Source organism: Myxine glutinosa, chromosome 7 (assembly GCF_964187855.1).
Source record: "Myxine glutinosa chromosome 7, kmMyxGlut1.1, whole genome shotgun sequence".
Classification (NCBI taxonomy): Eukaryota; Metazoa; Chordata; class Myxini; order Myxiniformes; family Myxinidae; genus Myxine; species Myxine glutinosa.
The window spans coordinates 27,939,281-27,958,651 of record NC_136267.1 but is presented as its reverse complement, the minus strand read 5'-3'; the positions used below and the strand labels follow the sequence as shown (position 1 = coordinate 27,958,651).

At 41.6% G+C, this 19,371-nt stretch overlaps 1 protein-coding gene across 4 annotated transcripts in view; it reads left to right on the top strand.

Annotated features, from left to right (window-relative positions):
- LOC137416877 (semaphorin-6A) overlaps positions 1-19,371 on the top strand; it is a 727,420-nt gene that overhangs the window by 26,555 nt on the left and 681,494 nt on the right. For all 4 annotated transcript variants that reach the window (XM_078781382.1, XM_078781383.1, XM_078781381.1 and 1 more), the window contains exon 2: positions 18,856-18,944. The gene's annotated coding sequence lies outside the window, so the exon portion shown is untranslated. The remainder of the gene's footprint in view (positions 1-18,855; positions 18,945-19,371) is intronic.

The window sequence follows — 19,371 nt, the reverse complement described above, 5'->3', positions numbered from 1 at the left end:
GGATCATCTGGGTCTTTATGGGTTTTTGAAGCATTTTGGGTCCTTGAGGTCTTTTGGGTCTTCAGGGTCTTTTGGGGTCTTTGGGGTTTTTTGGGTGTTCAGGGTCTTTTGAGTCTTTTGGGGTATTTGGGGTCTTTGGGGTATTTTGGCTCATCAGAGTATTTTGGTTTTTTTTTGTCTTTGGGGTCTTTTGGGTCTTCGGGCTATTTTGAGCTTTCAGGGTATTTTGAGTCTTCAGGGTCTTTTTGATCTTTAGGTATTTTGGGTCTTCAGGTAGATTTGGTCTTTGGGGTATTTTGGGTCTTTAAGAGTCTTGTTGTGCCTTTGGGGTCTTTAAGAGTCTTTTAGATCATTGGGGTTTTTTGGTTATTTTGGGTCTTTGGGGTCTTCTGGGTCTTTTGGTTCTTCAGAATATTTTGGGTCTTCGGGGTATTTTGGGTCTTTTGGGTTTTCATGATCTTTTGGGTCTTTTGGGTCTTCTTGGTCTTTTGGGTCTTCAGGGTCTTTTGCATCTCTTCAGGGCTTTTGGATCTTTGGGGAAAATAACACTGTTTTTCAGTTTTCTATACATTTGAAGAAGAAGAGGACGTTTTGGTCACAAATATACAGACATACATACATAACCATATACGTTTGCTCCATTATAATAAGATGTATGACAAAGTTAGATTATTTTGAAATTGTAAGTTGTGTTTATGAATGAAGATTCAGACACATGTCACTTGCAATGTGAAAAGTTTAAAGAATGGATGTCAAAGGTGTGTGTGTGTGTGCGTGCGCGTGCGCGCGCGCACTTCACTCCTCGAAAAGAATTAAAATATTATTTTGTAGTTTTAGTAATTTATCGATTATTATATCGGTGAAATTGAGAGTTTTTTGTTATGTTGTTCTGCTATTCCATGAAGCAGCACTTGGAGCTTCATATAATTGTGAATTCTCAATTTTCAATCTGCTTCTCAGCAGTTGGGAATTGAGAATTCGCAATTAGAGGAGTTTTTTTTTTTTTTTTACCCTTTTGTATGTTTTAGGCAAAAATAGACACGTCATGGGACTGAATAAATAAACGATGATTGAAAAGAGTTTATTTCAGTGAGATTGGAAAAATATGGAAAAAAACAGGTTTAACCACAAAACTCGCATCAATAAAATATCTTGATTCCCAACCATCACTCATTTGGAATTGCTTAAGGAATAACTAACGATAATTGAGCTGTTTCTCATTCGTTGACCTTGACTTTATATTAAAACGGTTGTAAAAATTTACGAAACCGGGCCAGATGTGCAGAACAGAAAAAGAAAGACCTCGGTGATTACTCGGATGACATAAGAATTGTGAATTTTTGGAGCTATTATCCAGTAATGCACACGTCTGTTGTTTGTGGCGTGGTTAGCAATGTCCATCAGTGCTAATTCTCGATTTCAGACGAGTCTTGATCATGTCAGAACTTTGTAACAGCGACCTACAGGGACTTTAAGTGTTGAGATGTTTTTTTTAACCTTAATGGTATAGTGGTGTGGAGGTAAATTGTGATTTATTTATTGCTCAGTTCCGTGGGCAGTGAGCGTGTCAGAAGCAGTCAATATTTCTTTATTGAAGCCAAAACGAGGCGCTGACAGCACAATTGGTGCTTTACTTGGTGGCATTTCAATAGAAAGTCATATAAATACACCCACAACCTAAACCACCTTGAGACGAGCCTTTTACCTGCCACCGGTGTCTTTGTTGAGTAATTATTTTCACATTTGGTAATTATTTTGTTGACTATTAAGTCATATAGAGACAGGTTGTTGGCTGGGGGAGGGAATTTATGTTTATGCATCAGGAATATTTAATTGAGCGACGTAACATTTCGGAGTTGTCACATTGCCACTTCATTCAATCACCACCCAAATCTTGTCACTTCCCATTAGTAGCTTCTTCTTTCCCGGGAGTTTTCTTTTTCACACTAATGGTGTTTTTGTGTTGTTTTTTTTCAATAAAATAAAATAAAATTTAAATTTTGAATTTTTATTTTTTAATTAAAAAAAAAAAAAAAAAATTTATTGATAAATTAACAATCAATAATTAATAAAATAATAAAATAAAATAATTAATAAATTAATAAAATAATAAAATAAATAAAAATTAAATTTTGTGTCATTTTCACTTCAATTTATTGTTGGAGGGTATTGTTTTCATGCAATACCAAAATACAGAGGGGGGGGGGGGCAGCAGCTGTCTATATTATGTCAAGAATATTTCATTTAGTGACGTAGCATTTAGGAGATTGCATATTGCTAGTCATCATTGCCGTGTCCAAAAAAAAAAAAAAAAAAAACCATGGTAGTTATCATATCAAATTCAAATCCAGATGTTGAACATCAGTCCCTGCTATGGAAATGACGCACCCAAAACGAAAAGCAGACTAGTAGCTTCTTCCTCTTTTTTAGCCCCAAGGAAGTGGACACTTATCAACCTCAAAGGCATGCAAAGATTATGCCAGCACAGCAATGGAAAATGCACAGAAAGGCTGTTTTGTATGAGCCGGAAATAATCCCGAGTTAAATAATGAAGAAAAGGAATCTAAACTCTTGTCCCTATGACAATCGCCTGTCGTGTCCCAGATGGATTTGGCACTACTTCTGACAACAGAGCAAAGGCAAGAATGAACAGAAGCATCCTCTATCCTCGTCTTTCTGCTTTCTCACTGGTGTTGATGTAAACTTTTTTTCAAACCAACCTGACAATCGCACACTGTCCTTTTGTGTGGTGGTTTGTGGTGCTCACTTTATAAGGTTCCTCTCCCTCTCTGTCACATTTTCTTCTGTTCTCTTTGCAAAATTATAGTTCAACAATGATTCATTCTAATTTGCTCTTTCTACTCTCTCTGTTTCATCCTTTCTAGATTTCACTGTAGATTCGGTGTTTCAATTTCATCACAACTAGAGACAATGCTGTACTGAAGAAGAGATCTATTTTGTAGGATCAAATGTAAGATCATAATCATGTTTGTTATGAAGGCATTCAGAGTTTGGTTATTTTTTTGGAGTTGATGGGATTTGCTAATCAAGGAGGTGCAATAAATTTTATGGCTGTGATTGGAAGCGAGGAGAAGCTGACGTTTCAGGGATTAACCCTTTGTCGGAGCAACAGAGGTTCTTGCTTTTCCTCTCTTTTGCTCCTACGAAAGGTTAACGCCCAAAATGTCGGCTTCTCCTTGCTTCCAACGGCGGTTAGCATACTTTGATGAACTAAACGTTCTGTTGATTTCACCGACAGCGATGTTTTTTTTGTTAATTTCAGTAAAGTTAACTTTTTCAGAAGCTTACAAGAAATCCTCTTGCGATAGATAGCAAGGGTTTAAAATGGGTTTTAATAATTGTCAGCAATTTGTAATTTGCTGGAGCTGAAGTTATATTTACTTACATGGGCAAGCTGATGAAGTCTCCTTTGTACTCCGTGAGAAAATTAACAATGTCGGTGTTTAAAAGTTTTTGAACGATAACGCAGTGATAGAATAATTACAATGATTGTTCTAAGTATATGTAGCCTGGCCTGGTGTTGGCTTAGCGGTTAGGGTGCCGGCTTGGGATCCTAGGATCCTGAGTTTGAATCCCGGTTGATCGCTGAATTAACGCCAGGGGGGTTGACTCAGCCTGTCATCCTTCTGAGGTTCTCAAATTGAGTACCAGCTTGCTGGGATGAATGATCCCGGTGTGTACCCCGGTTTAGAATAGGTACACCGTATCCCTGCGCATCGTAAGAGGTGACTGAGGGTTGGCGTCAGGAAGGGCATCCGGCCATAAAAACATTGCCTCAAAAAGGGAAACATGATTGTCATGGGGACCGCAAGGCTAACCCCTGCTGTAGCGGGGAAAAATGGCTTAAAAACGATCATTCATTCATATTCATTCATTGTTCTAAGTATAGTCCACGCACACACACTCTTGGGGATCGTACACTTCAGATGCAGTCCATCAGGTTGTAACTGACCATTGGCATTTCAGGAAGCACAACCACACAAAGCTTCGGCACAATATGCTATGACATTCATAGCAGAACAAAGGAAAATCAGGCCTGGGAAAAGGCCATTACAACCGAAGCTGCTTGTGTCGTATTTCATTCCGAAAACACTCTCCAGCCTTCCCACCGTGCCAGTGCTGCTGTCTGCCTTTCTTGCTTCCAATTTTGTTCATGTGCTGGGCGAGTGGTCTCCAAAACCTTTATGGGCTCTTCATTTTCAACACTGTTCCTGGTTGCCTAGTGTGAAGGAAGGACAATGTGTATAAAAAGATCTGCACCTCAAATGTAATAAAGTATGCTGAGGAACAAAGGAGACCCCTTGATGGTTTTTAATTATGCTTTTGTTTGATATTAGGTGCGTTAGGCTTCGGGGATATGGTGAGGCAGATCTGTGCCAGCCATTTATAATGGGATTTGAGTGATTTTTATCTTGGAACCAGCAAAGCCCACTTTGGGAAATCGTAATAATAGTTTTGCCACGTTTTAGTCAGTCGGGATCTATTGAAATGGCACACCAGCCAATCCCATTGACCAGACAGCTAGCCGTACCAATTTATTGGGGTTGGAGGCACAGCCGTATTGGGGTTCACAGGCCTTCTGATCCCCGCCCGAGTGCCCAAGTCAGCGCGCTTTTAATTAGGTGCCTGTGCTCTGGCCGCTGGTGAGGGCTGACCTGTCAGGGGGAGGCATATTGGGCAGAAATGCCCGTCGTGCACAAGCCAAACATCCTGCCATCGAGTCATTGTGCACGGCCGACCCCATGGTGTCAGACTCCATGGAGACAGAACCGTACATCGACCCTTCTCTTTGTTTGTTTTAAAAAGCATGCAGAAAAAAAGACCAAGGAAAAAATGTTTTTTAGCTTTTTCACACGCCCTGCCTCCTTCAGTATTGTCTCCAAATAGAAACGTGGGGAGGGGAAAGACAAGAAAGAGAATGCAGCCCACAACTTTGCGGACATGTTTCCATGCATCTCTCTTGTCTCATTTATTCTTCACCAAAATATGGCTGAGGTAACCCTGAAAGGCCAAGAAGGCGGATGATACGAACGTACTCGAGTGGCCCGACACTTGCTTCTGGGCCAGGCAATTTGACGCCGCTCGGGCGGTGGATTTGATTCTTCAACCAACGGTGGGTGAGGCCACCATTGAAGAGTTACACGTATTCACCATCGAAGAGCTCACGATGGAAACTCAACATTTATGGAAACCATTTCGTTTGGTAAATTAGTTGTCAATCAAATTTGGTCCAGGGGAGTATTGTTGCTGACGAGGAGGGGAGTGTCATTGAAGCTGAAGGGAAAGGTGTATGCTGCATGTGTGAGAACTGTTATGATTTATGGGAGCGAGACATGGGTAATGAACGTAGAGCAGCAACGAAGGCTGGAAAGGGTGGAAATGCGAATGGTTCGGTGGATGTATGGAGTATCGTTGAGAGACAGGAAGACAAATGATGAATTGCGAAAGATGATGGGAATAGAGCCTGTGATTGATGCTGTGAAGAGGAACAGGTTGAGATGGTTTGGTCATGTGGTGAGGAAGGATGAAAGTGACTGGTTGAGAAGAGTGATGGAAATGAATGTAGAAGGAAGTAGAGGACGGGGAAGACTGAGAAAGACTTGGCTAAATGTGGTGGAAGAAGAAATGCGGGCAAGGGGGATAACAAGGAGAGATGCAGAAAATAGGGCAAAATGGAGGAGATTGTCATGGGAACCGCAAGGCTAACCCCCGCTCTAGCAGGGAAAATGGCCTTAAAATGCCTGTTGGTTGTTGTTGTTTGTTTGTTTATTACACTGATGAAAGCTGTAACTACTTGACAATGTATTTATGCTAAAGTTTGCATAATGTTTGCATTTGTTTACAATGCAATTTTTTTTAATCTCAATGAATTGGGATAGAAAATCCATACCACGTTCAGCTGACGTTTATTTAAATAGAGATTTAATAAAGCTTGGTTTTTGCTCTTGACTCTATGTGAGGATAATTAAGTCTCATCCAACACATTCCCTCCTCACGAGAACTCGCGAGATCTTGGAGACGGCGGCAGGGATTTTCGAAGCTCCACACGGTCTCCACGTTTTTCGAAGTTAAGTCTGTTCACAATTGTATTTTGTCGAAACTGTATTTATCTTTCGGTGTGTGAAGTTATTGTGTGCAACTTTGGTTGTTTCTCGGTGTTTATCTTTCATAAATTGATCGTCTGTTTGCCGTGTCGTGTCTTGAGGCCTTGTACAGTGTGCACTGTACAACCTTGAGGCTTTGTTTTTCTCTCAGCGGTCCGTCTTTTGTGATCCAATAACTTTCGTTCTCTGTATTCCCAGGCTTTTCACCCATAGCCTACTTCCTTGTGTAAATCTCAACTCAAAACAAACAAACAAACAAAAAAACATTTCCTTCTCTGTTCTCATTCGTTTATTCATTCTTATTCGTTCGTTCGTTCTTCGACCACGTGTTTCTCCCCCATTTCCCCAGATAGTTTTCACTCATTAACCTTCAATGTTTACACTTTCCCCTCAAGTTATGTATTCCGTCATATTTTATAACACCTTTTTCTTCTTCTTCTTTAAAAGGCTGCTTTCGACTTGCTCACCAAATCAATTCATCCCAAAAAAAATATCCATCTCCTATAGTGCCTTTTTTCTACATTCCCTAAACTCGCCTGCACTCCATCCTCCATCCAGCGTCCTTAAACGTATTTTTAACTCGAAGGTCACAAGAAACTCATTTTGCAATAAATGTTCGTTTCCCATAAATCGTACACTTTCAAAAATCCAATCTCACCCCTCCCCTCCAAATCTTCCCCATAACCCCTCCCCTCCAAATCTTCCCCATCACCCCTCCCCTCCAAATCTTCCCCATCACCCATCCCTTTCAAATCTCCCCCCTTGCCCCCTCCCTCCTAAACTACCCCCTCACCCCTCCCCGCCAAGACGCCCCCTCGCCCCTCCCCTCCTAGACTCCTGCCTCACCCCTCCCCTCCAAATCTCCCCCATATCCCATCCCTTTCAAATCCCTCCCCTTGCCCCTTCCCTCCCAAACTCCCCCCTCACCCCTCCCCTTCAAATCTCCCCACCCTCATTGCTTCTCAATTTCCCCCCTCTCACTGCCCCTCCTCAAAGCGTCCTCCCCGCTTCTTCCCCCTTCAAACTCTCACCTCCATCTCCCCCAACCTTCTGCCTCGCTCTTCCCCCTCCTCAAATAACACCTCATTGTGGCTCACCCAATCACCATCAAACCATTTGTCCGCCCCATCCTTCCCTTTCTCCGAGCTATTCTGAAATCTCTGACACACCTTCAACAGCTCTCCCTACCTCTTCCACCTCTTCCACATCTTACCCTGCCCCTCCTCCCCCCTGTTCTGTATCTGATGCTCCCCCTTCCTCTTCATTAACGGTATGGACCTCAAACATCCGGGGCCTTCGTTCAAACTTAACTGATCTCTCCATACAGGTTGCTTCTGTCAAACCAGACGTGATCTGCTTAACAGAAACTTTCCTCCTTTATGATGTCTCTGATTCCATAGTATCTCTCCCGGGCTACTCCCTCCTCCGGTATGATAGACCTGAGCCTCGTCCTGGAGGCGGGGTTGCTATCTTTATCAAAAACTCTCTTCCTCACTCGCCCTGCACTGCACTCTCTCCACCTCACCCCCAGGAATACCTCTGGCTACGGCTTCCCCTTCGCTCCCACCTCTTGTTCATATGTGTGTTGTACCGTCCACCAAACAGTGATGACTCAATCTACATCTCGCTGTCTGATGATATGGACCAACTTCTATCTACTCATCCCAACTCTCTCTTCCTCATATGTGGTGATTTCAACTGTCATCATGCCAGTTGGCTGGGTGTGGGTACCTCTCTCACCAGCCATGGCTCCTCAGCAAAGGACTTCTGCGACTCACTGGGACTGACACAATCTGTCAATTTCCCGACCCGGATCTCAGTCAACGGAACATCTTCTCTTCTGGACTTGGTTATGACTAACTTCCCTGAAAATGTCTGCTGCTCTTCTTCTGCTCCGATCGGATCATCTGATCATGTCCTTGTTAAAGTGGACATCTCTCTGACCATCCTCAGGGAGCCTGCTCAGCGTCGACGAGTCTGGCATTTCACTCAGGCCAACTGGCACGGTCTTCAAGCAGCCATCAATCATCTGGACTGGTCTCCCATCTCTACCACCTCTGACATCAACTCATCCTGGGAATTCTTCCAAAGTAAATTGCTCTCTCTCATGCACAGATTTATCCCATCTCGTCTTCAGTTGTCATACCCTTCCTCCCGTCCATGGTACACGGAATCTTGTGGTGAGGCTGTTGCCCAGAAACAACTTGCCTTCGTCTCCTGGAAAGCAAATCCAACGGAAGGAAATCTCATTTCCTTTCACAAAGCCCGAAACAAGTGTGTGTCCACCCTCAGGAGAGCCAGGAAACAATATCTCTCCGTTCTCAAGACCGAACTCTCTTATCTGTCTCCCTCTTCCAAATCCTGGTGGCGTCTGGTCAAATCCGTTTCTGGTGTTTGTTCCCCCTCCATCCCCTCCCTTACCTCAAACGGCTACACAGCTGACTCCGCACGTGAAAAAGCTGAATGCCTCAACTCTGTGTTTGCCTCTAAATCTTGTGTCCCAAACCCATCCCTCTCTGTACCCACCATACCCAGTCGTACCCTGCTGCTCCTGGACTCCGTGTCCTTTCCTCCTGACAAGGTGGAAAAGTTTCTGTCAACCCTCGACTCTGATTCTGCAACTGGACCCGACGGCATCAGCCCACGGGTCCTAAAATCCTGCTCTGCTGCTCTGTCTCACCCTCTCTCTGTTCTCTTCACCCCCTCTTTTGCTCAAGGTCAACTGCCATCTGCTTGGAAATCAGCCAACATCACCGCTTTGCACAAAAAAGGTGCAAAAACAGATCCTAGCAACTACAGACCAATCAGCCTTCTCCCAATTATCAGCAAAGTCATGGAATCCATCATTGCTTCGGATATGAAATCTTTCCTCTTCTCCAATGGCTTGATCTCTGATCATCAATTTGGTTTCAGACCAGGTCACTCTACTCTGGACATGCTGCTTCTGCTGTCTCAACAATGGATGGAGGTCCTCAATGCCAAACAGGAAATTAGAGCTGTCTCCCTCGACATATCACGTGCCTTCGACACGGTCTGGCACCCCGCTCTGCTCACCAAACTCTCCTCCTTTGGTATCCATGGAAATCTCCACGCATGGCTGGCGGACTTCCTCTCTAGTCGTCGTCAACGTGTGGCCCTGAATGGGTTTCTCTCATCTCCTCTTCCTGTTCAGGCTGGAGTTCCCCAAGGCAGTGTTCTGGGCCCCGTGCTTTTTCTGGTCTTCATCAATGATCTCTCTGACTCTCTCGAAAATCCTCTCTATCTCTTTGCTGATGACTCCACTCTCTGCCGCTCCATTCCTCTTCCCTCAGATCGGCAGTCTGCTGCCTCCTCACTCTCTGAAGACCTGGACAAAATCACAGACTGGTCAAACAAGTGGAACATGTCTTTCAATCCTGACAAATCTCACACTCTTACTATGTCTCTCCGAAAAGATCGACTGGACAACCCTCCCATCTACTTTCTCAACAATCCTCTCCAAGAAGTTCTGTCGCTCAAGATTTTGGGTCTCACTATCTGCCATGATCTTTCTTGGGAAAACCACATTTCCAAGCTGGCCTCCAAAGCCAGTCGCCGACTGGGCATCCTCCGTCGTGCGAAGTCCTTCCTCGGCACACCTGAGCTCCTCACCACATACAAGGCTTTCATCCGCAGCTCAATGGAATACTGTTCTCCCCTATGGGCCGGTGCTCCTGCCTCACACCTAGCTCGGCTTCACGCTGTTGAAACCAAAGCTTTCAGAATTATTGGAATCTCCCGCGATGAAGCTATCTCTGAGGGCCTTTCACTCACTCACCGCAGGCAGGTAGGTGGTCTTTCTGTCTTCTACCGACTCCTCTCCGGCCTTGCACCCCCAGCTCTCTCTGTGCTCTGTCCCCCAAATATTCCTACAGGTCGCACAAGATCTGCCAGCAACCCTCTGATGGTTAAACTGCCGAAATCTCGGCTCTCTGCTCACCTTCACTCTTTCATTCCTCTTTTCTCCCGCCTCTGGAACAAACTCCCTCACTCCCTTCAATCCCACTCCTCCCTCCAGGTCTTTAAAACAGCTGTTCACCACCATCTCTTATCTTCCCCCATCCAAAACCTTGATCTTTTCTACCCCCGCTAATTCACCCCAGATCCACCTTGTTTGAAATTCCAACTTCTTTCCTGGAAGTCCTGGCAGTGTCCATATGTTTTATACCTCTCCCACCGCCCCCTTCCCACGCCCCCCCCCCCAAGCCCTCGCCCTCTCTCAGATCTCTCGATGTCTCCATGTCTCTCGGTCACTGCTCTCAAATGTTGTGTTTGTGTCCTTCCCCCTCTCTCCCCATCTTGTCTACCGCTCCCTATGTTATATGTTTTATGTGTCGGTTTGTCTTTCTGTGTGATTAATGTTCGCTCTTTCACGAGCCTCGACCTTGTATACAAAAAAAAAAAAAAAAAAAAAAAAAAAAAAAAAAAAAAAAAATAAAAAAATAAAAAAATAAAAAAAAACTCTCCCGACACAACAATGTAACTTGATAGCGCTTTCATGACAGGACACCTGGCAAAATTGTCTGAGAAGTTACAGCTGTGGAGTAGTTGAGCTTCTAGTTGTAAACGGAATTACAAGAATCCATGCAATTCATGGCAATTTAATTAGCATTCAACGTCATTTTGAGAATTTGGAACAGAGCGCACTTTTGGTTTAAAACCAATTGCATGAAATGAATTGCTTATTCACAAGAGGCTGAACAAGATGTTTACAGCACATGTATGTGCAGGATTTTACCAAAGTGAAATGCACATACACACACCAGCACTCCTGTCCTGCCCTGTCTTGTCCTTCAGCTGCTGCGTTCACAGCACAGCCACCCCCAAAAAGGGGAAGAAAGTTCACCTTCCAGCATGATTGGGTCCATGAACCCATAAACCGAACTTGAAAACCTCGATTTATTCTGTGTGCAAGTGAGAAAATTCTTACTCGGAAGACTTGCAAAACCTCCGCGGGTCAGCATTCAAGGGATGATGGTACCATCATGTGACACCGGACGCTTGTGATCATATTGGTCCTTTCTTGCAATGCCATCGCCCCATTCAATAGTCAGTACTAAGTACCTTTCATTACATACGGTCACCACTGTGAGGATGGGTCAAACTTATGATCAGTTACACACACACACACACACACACACACACACACACACACACACACACACACACACACACACACACACACACACACACACACACACTCTTGTTATCACCGCAATTCCATTCCATTTTTCCCCAATGCACACAAGAGTTAGATGTGACACCTCCCACCTTTGGTTGATACACCTGTATGTGTGTATATATATATATATAAATATATATATACAGACTTGGCATTTAATATGGAATATTTTTTTGTGGGGGTGAACTTACTTTTCAAGATGTCTTAGAACCAAAACTTCATTGGAATTATGTTTAAATTATTCTAGATTTTGTTAATGTGACCTTTAAAAGAAACAAAAACCACATTTGACATTTCGAAACAATAAATTGATCCTTGAAAGTGATGTAAGCTGATATCGAACTCAATTCATGGACAGTACTGTGTTAAATTCTGTACATTTTCCAGAAGTATCTCTTTATTTAGCACATTAGCCAAATTTTTTTTTAACAAAAACAAAAGTTAAATTACGACTGGGATTACGGACAGTAAAATTACAGTTCAGTACTTCGTATAACCCCCACGAGCATTCACGAGAGCACGTACACGTTGAGGCATGCTGTTCACGAGATTTGCCAAGGTTTGGACAGGAATCGCTTGCCACGCAGTGACAATAGCCTGCTGCAATTCACGCACAGAGGTCGGCTGCTGGTCCAAGTGGTCGATTTGACGCGTTAATTCTGCCCACAAGTTCTCTATCGGATTCATATCCGGGGACATGGCAGGCCACTCCATATGCTCTACACCACGGTCAGCAAGAAAGTGTTGGATCATGCGAGCACAATGAGGCCGTGCATTGTCATCTTGGAAGACAAAGTTTCCTCGAAAGGCTGCACGAGCAAATGGAAGCAAAGTTTCTTCTAGAATGGCCCTGTACTTGAACTGGTTCAGGTTTCCATTCAGAACAACCAGGTCAGTTTTGCCCCCTGCATGAAAAGCAGCCCAAACGGTCACCCACCACCTCTAGCTTGGACTCTTGGCACTATACAATCTTTGTTGTAGGCTTCATGCACTTGTCTGTGCACTCGGACGTGGCCATCTTGACGATAGACCAGAAATCTAGACTCGTCACTGAAGATCACGTGATTCCAGTGTCCTGGCTGCCATTGACGGTGCTCTCTGGCCCACTGCAATCGGCGCTGGCGGTAGTCTGGTCCACTGCAATCGGCGCTGGCGGTGTTGTCTGGTCAGGCGTGGCTTTCTCAGGGGATGCCTGGCACGATAGCCTGCTTGAACCAGTCGTTGGTTGACTAGCCTTCTGGATACAGGCACATTTGTCAGTTGCTGCCACTCAGCCCTAAGCCGATTAGCTGACTTGGTACGGCCATTGCGGACTAACCGGTGCAGCTGGCGATCATCCCTCCTTGTGGTTCTGCGGGGACGTCCTGGCTTCGGTATTGGAGTAGGGACACCCCTCTGAGCATTCAGTTTCAGGATCTTTGACACCCGACCTTGAGTGATGCCATACTGCCGAGCAATAGCACGCTGTTTCATGCCGTAATTTCGTAAAGCCACCACTCCATGACAAACAGCATTGTCGAGTTGACGGACCATCTCCAGAGGAAGCGGCAATAACTTCTGGAGACGTGCAGCAGTTGTTTTCCACTAATACAGAACGCAACAACCCTTGTATACCCGACTGTGAAACCAATCATCAAATGCACCTGTCCGTACATTTTGCCACGCCACCTGTGATATAATCCTGTTGTTGACTTCTTGCTGCGACAATCAGTGACATGGTTCTTTTAACAAATAAATCACCAAAGTGTAAAAGAAACTCACCAGATTGATAGCGGAGTTAAGTTAAGAAACTCACCTGAGTTAAGAAAGTAAACCCAATTCAAGAAGAAAAAAAATTCCATGTTAAATGCCAAGTCTGTATATATTATATGTATATATATATATATATATATATATATATATGTATGTATATATATATATATATATATATATATATATATATATATATATATATATATATATATATATATATATATATATATATATAATATATTCACAGCGCCCTCCATAAGTATTGGAACAGTGAAGTAAAAGTTGTTATTATTGCTGTATACTCAAGAAGTTTAGATTTGAGATCAATATATATATATGAAACAAGAGTACAGAAGGTCAGCTTTTATTTCCTGTTATTTCTGTGCATACATGTTTTACCATTGTAGAACAACAGTACTTTTTATGTTCAGTCCCCCCATTTGAGGTAAACATTAGTATTGGAACAAATGGAGGAACAAACAAAGGTGTTTCTTGCTCAGGTGTTTTTTTGTTGCATTGATTGTTCACAAATGAGAGAGCTGTGAATGTCTAGTCTTTGTTTTATCATTTGCTTCTGCCTTGGGAGTCTGTCTTTGGAGTTAGTCGGCATAGACCAACATGAAGACCAGAAAACTGTCTGTGAAAGAAAAGCAAGCAATTTGGATGCTGAAATAACAGAAGAGTTCAATTAGAACCGTAGCACGAACATTAGGCATAAATACAACAATTGGTAACATCTTGAAAAAGAAAGAAAGCACTTGTATACTTAGCAATAGATAACGGCTAGGTCGGCCAAGGAAAACAACTGCAATTGATGACAGAAAAATCCTCAGAGCTGTGAAGAAACCCTTAAAACAACTGTCAGTGACATCACCAACAATCTCCAGAGTGCAGGGGTGAATGTATCGCAATCTACCATTTGCAGGACACTTCGACAGCAGAATTACAATGGCTACCCTGCGAGATGCACACCTCTCATCAGCACCGACAATAGAAAGGCCAGATTAGAATTTGCCAAGAAATACAGAGGTGATCGTGTGAGTTCTGGAACAAAGATTTATGGACAGGTGAGACCAAGATAGAAATTTACCAAAGCGATGGAAAGTCGAAAGTGTGAAGAAAGGAAGGAATTGCATATGATCCGAAGCATACTACCTCATCTGTGAAGCATGATGGAGGTAGTGTCATGGCTTGGGCTTGCATTGTTGCCTCTTGAACTGTCTCACTCATCTTTATTGATGATCTAACTAATGATGGCTGCAGCAGAATGAATTTGGAAGTGCACAGAAACAATTTGTCTGCGTATGTTCAAGAAAATTCCTCCAAATTCATTGGGTGGCGTTTCACCATGCAGTCAGACAATGACTCCAAAACACACTGCCAATGCAACCGAAGAGTTCATCAGGAGGAAAAAAGTGAAGGGTTTTAGGCTGGCCAAGTCAATCTCCTGATTTAAATCCAATGGAGCATGCATTTCACTTGCTGAAGAGGAGATTAAAGTCAGAAACCTCCAAAACAAACAACAACTGAAAATGGCTGCAGTAAAATCTTGGCTAAGCATCTCAAAGGAAGACGCCAAGAGTTTGGTGATGTTATTGGGCCACACGCTCAATTCAGTTATTGCATGCAACGGATATGTAACCAAATACAAACTATGATACTGCTTTAATTTACTTTGTTTATCTGTTCCAATACATATTAAATGTATCTTGCATTAAAATATTAAATCTTGCAAACCTAAAATTGGGCGACTGAACATAAAAGTGTTATTTTTCTCCAATGGTAAAACATATATTCCTAGAAATACCAATAAATAAAAGCTGACCTTCTGTACTCTTGTCTCATATTCATCTTTTGATCTCACATCGAAATTTCTTGACTAAATAGCAATTAATAAACAAATTTTATTTCACTGTTCCCAATACTTATGGAGGGCACTGCCTTTAGTCACAATCTTTGAACAACTCTTTAGGGAGAACCATTTCATCCCCCGGAGCTCACATTTTCACCCAACTGGAGCCAAGCATTCACCTCTGATGATTGTAGGTGATTAATTGCACCATTAAAGAAAAATATATTCTCAGCATAATGACGACAATATAATTTGTTCTAATTGAATGAAGTCAAAGATCTGTCCAATAAATAACATGAAATGACTTGTGTTTTCACTCTTTACATTATGCATTCAGAATCCAGATCGAGAAGTCTGTGGTATAAGTTTTTACCCGAAGAGAATTCCCAAATAATAATTTACCCGATAACAATTTTACAATTATGAATGAGAAATCGATTTTATTCATAATATCTGTACAAGCAACTCACTTCTGTTGAAAACTTTTTGTTTTTGCCGATGTAAGACGAACATAATGTTCTGTGTATATACCTTGAGTGTATGTTTATCCTTTGATCTTTAACTGTAAAAACATTGTGACTGATAACTTCACAATATAAAACACAGTCTTGTACATCAAAACATTTTGGATTAATTATTGCCCTCGGCTGAGGAGAGGGTATTGCATTTGAGTCCGTTGTTTGCCTGTTTGTCTGTCTGTCTTTTTGTTACTTGGCAAAAAATATTTTTTGGACAAGTATGTTCCTCATTCCGGTTTGTGTGTGTTTGTTTGTCTGTCCGCTCACTTATCCTTGCGTACAGGTCACAATTTTAAACCGTCTTCACGAAACTTCACCCAATGGTAAAGTTCGTGGTCTGACAAAATCCTATATATTTTTGAGTTCAAAAGGTCAACATAGGCCAAAGGTCAACCACTTTTTCTAGTTTCTAAAATTCTTAATTTTCATCCAATTGACTTGAAATTTGAATAGGATTTACATATCGGCTAACTGAATTCATCCACCAATTATTTTGGGGATCAACATATGCGAAAAGGTCAACAACCGTTTCAAATTCCTAAAATCCTCAATTTTCATCCGATTGACTTGAAATTTGAATATGATTTACATATCACCTAACATAATTCAACCACCAACTATTTTGGAGATCAACATGGGCGAAAAGGTCAACAACCTTTTCAAATTCCTATAATCCTGAATTTTCATCCGATTGACTTGAAATTTGAATAGGATTTTCATATCAGCGAACTGAATTCAACCACCAACTGTTTTTGTGGTCAACATAGGTCACAAGGTCAACATAGGCAAAAGGTCAACCACTTTCCTCGAATTTCTAAAATCCTCCATTTTCATCTGATTGACTTGAAATCTGAAAAGGATTTGCATATCAGCTTGCTGAAACCAACCACCAACTATTTTGGAGGTCAACATAGGCCAAATTTCTAAAATTGTCAATTTTCATAAGATCAACTTCAACTTTGAAGACGATTTGCATACCAGGTCACTGAATTCAACCACAAATTATTTTTGAGGTCAAAACGATGCTCTACTGAGTGCCATTCTACTTTGTTCTGTTTTTCCAAGTGTCGCTCTATGAGTGATTTTTTTTTTTTTTTTTTTTTTTTTTGTCTGCACAGAATAAATATGATTTTTGTATTGTGCAATCATTGTTCCGATTGACAGGAAATTTTCACCATAGGTGCAACTCCACCTGTATAATTTTAAAATGATAATCATGACGTCATAGGTCACGTGCTATGGGCGCCATCTTGGAAAAACTGAAAAACTTTGCAGCGCTGTATCGAAAAAATTCAGACATGGCTCATTGTAAAGTACTCTCCATGTGGAATAACATATGTTAATGATGATGTCATAGGTGGCTCCATTATGACGTCATAATTCGACAAGTACAAAACTTCATCCGATCAAGATGAAATTTCTTGAGCATCATTTAGTGATAAATTGGTGGAGGGAAAAAAAATAATGACGTCACCGGTCACGTGGTTTGGCCGCCATATTTGTTTTAACACAAAAGCCTTAAAAACCACTGAAAACATGTCCTGGCGAGGGTCTGCAATCTCCGATTGCTCTTTCTAGTTAAATAATGTAATTGGTCCTAAGAAATGGTGCAGGTGTAGTTGACTTTCCTTTGAGCCATGTAACCTCGGTTTAATTTGCTGACTGTAAACTGTCGGAATGCTACTTGGGATGGGTGTTGCATCACAAAGTGTACATTCAGTTGGAATGAATGTTAAGGCGGATGTCCTGTCCCCTAACATTAACTAGTGGACATTAGACACCCTATGGTATAACTTGCGTAAAGTAGGTGAGTTATCGCCGGCACCCTGCTCAAATTACAAATTCCTGCTCAAATGAACTCCAGTTATGCCTGGCCAGCCGGTTCGTGAAAGGACCTGGGCCAAGCTGCCTCGCTCAGCCGACTCACGGGATGGTGAGATTAATTGCGGCCATTAGAGAAGTAATAATGGTCGATTAAATAACATTTTTAGTAAGTAACTGTCATATGTTTCATGAGTTTCACATATTTATCGAAATTAAAAATTCGTTTAAATATATGCTTGATAGCGCTGGCAAGGTATTTTCAAATTTTAATGTAAAATGTTGAATTCCAAAAACTTTTTGAAATAAACTTTTGCCAATTTAAATTAGCTGTATTATTGCCGAAATGCTTGGTGTAAGATTCAGTTCAATAGTTCGAGATACAATAATTGTCTTCAGTTTGTTTTGTAATTTTGTTCATTTTCTTTTTATGAGAATAGCTGTTTACCCACCATTCTATAAATGTATTGTATCTCTTCGACTTCAGTATTCCTCTCTCTCGCTTTCTATCCCTTTTCTTTCCCATTTGCACCATTATAAAAAAACACGAATATATGGAGAAACTTATGATGTTGGGAATGCGAGTTGAAAGAACTGTTTACGTACACCGGAAATACTAAATAATCAGAAAATATTGTGAGTTGGACTGGATACTGGTCGTTGTGGTTTTGAGTCGGTGAAGCAGGTAGCTGAGAAGGCGTAAAGGTGAAGGGTATCGTGTGAATAGTAAATATATATTTCAGTAAATGTAATGTTTTATTATGGTGTTTTTTAAATTGTTATCGGTGGACGGAGGTTATGTTTTCACCCCTGTCTGTCTCTTTATTTGTCTGACTGTCTGTCTGTGAGCATTATATCTGAAAAAGTTATTAACTCATTCGAACAAAACTTGGTGGACAGGTTGTGTGTGTGTGACAAGGAAGAATTGATAAAAATTTGGTGATGTGAATCCGGGTGTGGATGTGGGATTATTATTATTATTTTTTAGTGATTCTTCACCATTGAGAGATATGGCCAAAACGATATATAGCATGATATTTCAAAAAGATGTGCATTGATTCGGATGAAACTTGGTGGACAGATTGGGTGTGTGACGAGAACAAATTGATTAGATTTTGGTGAAGATCCAGATCCAGATCCAGATCCAGATACTGGTATTTTTTTTGTGATTTTTCACCATTGAGAGATAGGGCCAAAACCACATATCGCACGATATCTCAAAAAGTTGTGCATGGATTTGGAACAAACTTGTTGGACATGTTGGGTGCATGACTAGGAAGAATTGATTCGATTTGTGTGACGATCCGGACCTAGATCCGGGAATTTCCCAAAAAATTTCAAGTGATTCTTCAGAATTGAGAGATAGGGCCAAGAACGATGTGTAGAACGGTATTTCAAAAAGCTGTGGATGAGTTATGACAAAACTTGGTGGATAAGTTGGATAATTGACAAGAACAAGTCGATTTGATTCTGATGCAGTTTTGGCATATTCGTGGGATACATAACGTCATCTGTTCAGCTTGGCGGAGGTTTGTGCTCCATCGAATGCCATTTGAGTTTTTACTAAAGTTATTTTGCATACTTCAGGGTACTCATGGATGCAATGAAAGAACGTGTGTGGTGCCACAAAGCAAGATGCTCCTGACCTGATCACACTGCAACCAATCATCGGCCAGGTGAGGACTTGTTGTAGAAAGCATTGTGGTAATACTCTTGTAAAATGACATTGTTGCTATTACCCCTATGTAGACTGGTGGAAAAATGTTCAAATTCCACTTCAGGGGGTACGGAATGTTAGGAGCAGGCATCCATGTCAGCTAGTTAATATGACCCATACTGAACATATTTCAGGTGGATGCCCATTGATTTGGGCCTTTTTAATTTTTTTATACCAAAAACAAAATGGCCGGACAAATAGAAAATGTATAACTTAGAAAATGTCTGATAACTTCAGTTGTACTGAAGCTGTGGTTCTGAAATTTGACATATATCATCGCAGCAATACCAGTAAAGTGTCCAAGAAGTATTAGGCCATTCCATAACGAATTGATAAAGTTATATACAGATCAGTCACAAAAATGTACAAAAAATCTCAAAGCTGAA